The sequence below is a fragment of the Octodon degus genome, unplaced genomic scaffold (assembly GCF_000260255.1).
Source record: "Octodon degus isolate 3935 unplaced genomic scaffold, OctDeg1.0 scaffold00024, whole genome shotgun sequence".
NCBI lineage: Eukaryota > Metazoa > Chordata > Mammalia > Rodentia > Octodontidae > Octodon > Octodon degus.
Window position 1 is genome coordinate 13,729,809 of NW_004524600.1, and position 5,773 is coordinate 13,735,581.

Here is a 5,773-nt window from a genome sequence, read left to right on the forward strand (position 1 = left end):
ACAATAGAAACATGAGTAAATGAGACAACAAAAATGCCTTGAAAATTTCATTTTACCCAAGGGTGTCCCATGGGACTCTGATGGGGAATAATATATATAAAAAAACAAGTGGTTGAATTATATGAAGTGATTTTAAAAAAAGAAACTAAAAACAGGTTCATAAGGTGCTGAAGAGCTAAAAAATGTTAAATTAAATATAAAATAAAAAGTAAAATGATCACTGAGCTTAAAAATGATTCAAATAAAAAGCTAGCTGAACTAAATAAAATAATATAAAATAAAAATGACAAGGGCCGGCCAAATAGTTCAGTAGTCTAAAGCACCTGCTTAGGCAGGCACAGGGACTAGAGCTCAATCCCGGGTATGATGAGCTGGTCCTGCCTCGAAGGTACGCCAAGATGGCAATTAGGATTGGTGTGGTGGTGTGCACCTGTAACCCCAGTGCTTGAGAAACTGAAAACATGAGATCACTGACTTGATCTGTGTAGTGAGACCCTGAACTAAATACATAAAAAAAAAATGACAAGTTTAGCAAAGAATTAGAATCCATGCCAAAGTACCAAACAGAAACCCAAGGACTGAAAACATTTTTTTAAAGTATGGGCAGCACAGGTGGCCAACGTAAGGACAGTTTCAGAACTAAAGCCAGGGTTGACACAGGTGACAATATGTTGAGAGAAACCCTCACAACAACAAAAGATACTAAAATGGATCCAACAGTTGCTATGTGATGCAAAGAAATTTAACCTAGGATTAATTACAATTAGTGACAATTACAAGACAGCATGAATAGCATATAAATCCTATTTACAAAAATAGCAGAAGACTTTCTGTGAGTGGGAAAAATTAGCTTTCAGGTAAACAAGGCATATAGAATCTCAGATAGCCATTGTCAGAAAAAATTCTTCATCATATATCACAATTTTAATTCCTGATGTTCACTAGACTCTTAAGAGGTATAGAGAAAAGCAATAAAATGACATAAATGTAAACCAATTCAGATTGCAGCAGATTTTTAAACAAAACTTAAAAAGCTAGGAAAACTTTGAGTGAAATGTTTCAAGGCCAAAAGAAACAAATTGCAATCTAGGCTACCATCTTCAATAAAATTACCTTTAATAATTAGTGGAGGAAATAAAGACTTTCCATGACATTGAGCACCTGAAGAAATTTATGATCACAAAGTCAGCATTACAAAAATTCTCATAAATATTCTAGAGAGACATGAAACCAAGAATGTCAAAAAGTCTTATAAAATGAATACACCAGTCAGGGTGAGTAATTAAACAGAAGAAGGGGGAAATGTATTAGCAATGGAAAAATAGTGTAATGACAAAAGTTAACCACTATGCTTCAGTAACAACTCTTATTATGGATAATCTGACTTTCCAATCAAGACACAGATTGGCACATGTGATGAAAAAAAAAACACGAATGAACAAACAAACAAACAAAAACAAAAACCAACAGTGCTGTAACAAGAAATACATTTAATCAAAAAAGACACACACAGATTAAAAATCAAAGGATGGAAAACAATATTTCATGCAATAAGAACTTGAAAGCAAGCAATAATAACTACCCTATTTTCAGAAAAAGACACTTCAGCCCAAAACTGATGAGAAGAAAATAAAGTTACTATGTTCCTGGGTGAAAGGAACAACTTAACAGGAAAAAATAACAAATATAAACATGTATGCACCAAATACTGGTGCATCTAGCTGCGTAAAACAAACATTACTGTGCTTAACAAATCAGAAAAACATCAACACAATTATATTGGAAAGTTCAATATACAAAAATTGCGAATAGAATTAGAAACAAAGAAATGCCTGCATTGAGCCATACTTTTGAAGAAATGGTCTCAGTAGGTAAACATACGATGTTCTTCCCACAAGCAATAAAATATACATTTTTTCAGATGTTTACAGAACTTTCTTCTTGATTACACTCTATCCCATAAAGCATGTTTAAAAGCATATGAAAAGTTGAAAGTATTCCATGCATACCATCAGATCATAATGTAACAAAATTAGAAATTAGTAGCAAAGGAAAACACAGACATTATGCCAAAACATAGAAATTAACCACTGCCCTCTTGAATAATCAATGAGCCATAGAAAAAAAATCAATGAAGAAATTAATCTCTAGAATTAAACAATAATGCCAGTACAACATAGCGTAACATGTAAGACACAGTGAAGGCAGTGCCAAGAGGGGTGTGTGTAGATGTGACTATCCACATCATAGAAACAGAATGAGTCAAATAAATAGCTTAATAGTATACTTCAATGTAGCAGAGAAACAAGAACAATCCAAATCCAGTTAGTAAGGCAAAAATTATATAGATCAGAGTAGAAATTAATAAAATGAGATTCGTAGAATTTCAGAGTATTAATGAAAAGTTTAATCTTCAAATGGATAAATGAGCTTAGACAAATATATAAAAAGAAGAAAAGAAAGATCAATATCTGTAATCAGAAAATAAGAACACAAAAATTGTAATAGATAGAAATCAAATCCCAAAGTTTGTTAATAACTACTTTATAACTTACACCTTAATAAATTGGAGAATCCTGAACAAATGGATAGATTTCCAAACACCTGTGAATTACAGAAACAAAGATGCAAAATTTTTGAATAATATAACAGCAGACAATAAAATTAAAGCAGTAATAAAAACAAATCTACTAACAAAGAAGCCCAAGAGGCAGTGTATTCACCACTGTAACCTAGAAAGACCTTCAGAAAAGATGCAACATCAATACTCTTTACATCTAATAACAGTAGAAGAGAAGGAATTCTTCAAAGGGAAGGAATTCTTCAAACTCATTTGTGGGAAATAACATTACCTTTAGTCCAAAACTAGGTAATGAATGAACTGAAAATGGAAACTTCAGGACCATTGCTTTAATGAACATAGATACAAATTTCTCAACAGGATACTAACATTCAGAATGCAACAAATCATCAAAAAGATCATACATCATGACGAAGCAAGATTTACTTTAAGGATTTAATGATAGTACAATCAACACAAATCCAGAAATGCAATATATCACATAATCAGAAAGAAAGACAAAAATCACATGAGCAAACATCACAGGAAAAGGAAATAGGTAGAAATGGACCTTATCTCCAGGTCCGTAGGAGTTTGTTCCTATGTTCATTAAAGCAATGGTCCTGAAATTTCCATTTTAAGTTCATTCATTATCTACTTTTGGACTAAAGGTAATGTTATTTTCCACCAATGAGTCTGAAGAATTCTTTCTCTTCCAATTTTATTGCATGTAAAGAGTATTGATGTTACATCTTCGCTGAAGATCTTTGTAACATCTTTCTATGTTACAGTGGTGAATACACCACCGCTTGGGCTTTTCTTTATTAGTAGATTTGTTTTTATTACTGCTTCCATTTTATTGCCTGTTGTTGTATTATTCAAATCTGATAAAAGTTATTCATGATGAACATAGCAACGTCATATTAAATGGAGGAAAGACTGAAACATTTTCCTCCAAAACCAGGAACAATTAAAGGGTAAACACTGTCACTACTCCTATTCAATGTAGTACTCAAAATTTAACCAGAGTGATCAGGCAAGGGAAAGATGCACAAGGATATGTGCAGAAAAGAAGAAACCAAACTATACTTACTTTTAGATGACATGATCTTTCACATAGAAGGCAACATCTTTTACACATAAGGTGAAAACTTCCACTGCAGACTTGGAAATAAAGTTCAAGAGCAAAGGATACAAAATTAACACACACAGCTCAGCAACATCCCTCGACAACAATAATGAGGCCAGTAAGAAAAATGAGTAAGGAAATGTGATTCACATTGGCTGTGAGAAATAGAAAATATTTAGGAAGTAACCTAATCAAAGGAGTAAAAGAGCTCTGTCATGAAAACTGTAGTGCTCTGACAAAAGGAGAACAAATAGGGATAAGAAAATAGAATATAGGTCAGGGGAGATGGCTCAGTGGTCTAAGAGCCTGCTTGGCAAGCATAAGGACTGGGTTTAATCGCTGGTACTGCATGCTGTGCTGGCTCCATAGTCCTGGCATGCTAGCATATGCCTGTAATTCCAGTGCTGGGGAGGCTGAGAAAGATCACTGAGTCTAAGATGTATAGGAAGATCCTGTACCAAATACACAAATAAACAAATAAAAAGATCAAGAAAAAGAGAAGAATATAGAATATAGCCTCTTCTTGGATATGCTGAATCAATATTTTCAAAAATCATATCTATCCCAATCAAAATGTCAGTAGTGCAAACAATCAATACAATATAGAGCCAGAAGTGAACTCAGAAGAGCAAAATCAATCCTGGGCAAAAAGAGTAAAACAGGTATCACATACTTTAAAGCTATATTGGTAAAAACAAGATGGTTTTAGGACAAAAACAGACGTGTGGATCAATGGAATAGAATAGAAGATGCAGAAACCTCACCAGACCCATGTAGGCATCTCATCTGTAGCAAAAGAGCTAAAAACATGCTATAGGAAAGAGAGCCACTTTAACAAATGGTCCTGTGAAAACTGGCTACATACATGGTCCTTATCTCTCCTCTGGCACTAAATTAAAGTAAATTAAAGATGCAAGTGTTAAAATGAAAATACTTAATTTCCTGGATGATAAAATAGACAAAACTCTTGAAAACATTGGTCCAGGTAAGAAATTTCCAGACATAATAAAAATTGCACAAGAAATAGCATCAAGAATCAACAAAAGGGATTATAATTTTAAAGCCTCTGAATAGCAAAGAAAATAACTAACAGAGTGAAAAGACCAACTACAGAATAGAGTAATTTTTTCCAGCTATATCTTGGATACATGACTACTATTTAGAATATATGAAGAAGTACAAAACTAGACAAGCCCCCAAATAAAGGAATCAATCAATACATTGGTAGCTAAAATTATGAGATATTTCTGAGAAGCATAAATAGCCAACATGTGGAAAACTGTAGCATGTCTCACTATTAGAGAAATGAAAACTAAAATAGCACTGAGATTTTATCTTCCTCCTGAAATATTTTCTAATGGCAAGAAAAAAACAATAATAAGTGCTGGTGAAATAGCACAGAAAAAGAAATCCTTCTACATTGTTGGTGGGAATGTAAGGGACTACAACCACTGAAGAACTCTTTTGGAGATTATTCATAAAACTAAGAGAAGCAAATGGTGGATAAATATATGAAAAATGTTCAACATCATTGGTCATTGGAGAGATGAAAATTGAAACAACACTGAGATACCATCTTATGTCAGAAAGAATGACTACTATCGACAAGACAACCAATAACAAATGCTGGAGAGGTTGTGGGGGAAAAAGAACCCTTCACTGCTGATGGGAGCGCAGTCTGGTACAACCGCTACAGAAATTAGTATGGCGCATTCTCAAAAAGCTAGAATTGGAGACCCCATTCAATCCAGCTATTCCCCTTCTGGGAAATAGACAAAAGCTCATGGAAATTATCATACCACAGTGCTGTATGTGCACCCATGTTTATCGCAGCACAATTTGTCATAGCTAAATCTAGGAAACAACCCGAATGCCCATCAACTGAAGAATAGGTAAAAAAGATTCGCCATTTTTATGCAATTGAGTATTACTCAGCTACAAAACCAGATAAATTTGAGATTTTGTAGATAAATGGATGCAGCTAGAGACTATATTGGTAAGTGAAATAAATCAGATAAACATGTGCAAACGTTGTATTATCTCACTAGTGTGACAACCTGAAAGAATGATGAAAATCTACAAGA

The 5,773-nt window shown here is 33.6% G+C and overlaps 1 long non-coding RNA gene across 2 annotated transcripts in view; it reads right to left on the reverse strand.

The window, feature by feature from the left end:
• Positions 1-5,773, reverse strand: part of LOC111815979 — a 63,987-nt gene that overhangs the window by 22,594 nt on the left and 35,620 nt on the right. Inside the window, exons 2-3 of one of the 2 annotated variants that reach the window (XR_002820542.1) lie at positions 2,556-2,604; positions 1,114-1,161 (exon numbers count right to left, since the gene is read on the reverse strand). This is a non-coding gene — a long non-coding RNA (uncharacterized LOC111815979). Of the gene's footprint in view, positions 1-1,113; positions 1,162-2,551; positions 2,605-5,773 lie in introns of those variants that run through there. The other variant, XR_002820541.1, reaches the window with a different exon arrangement.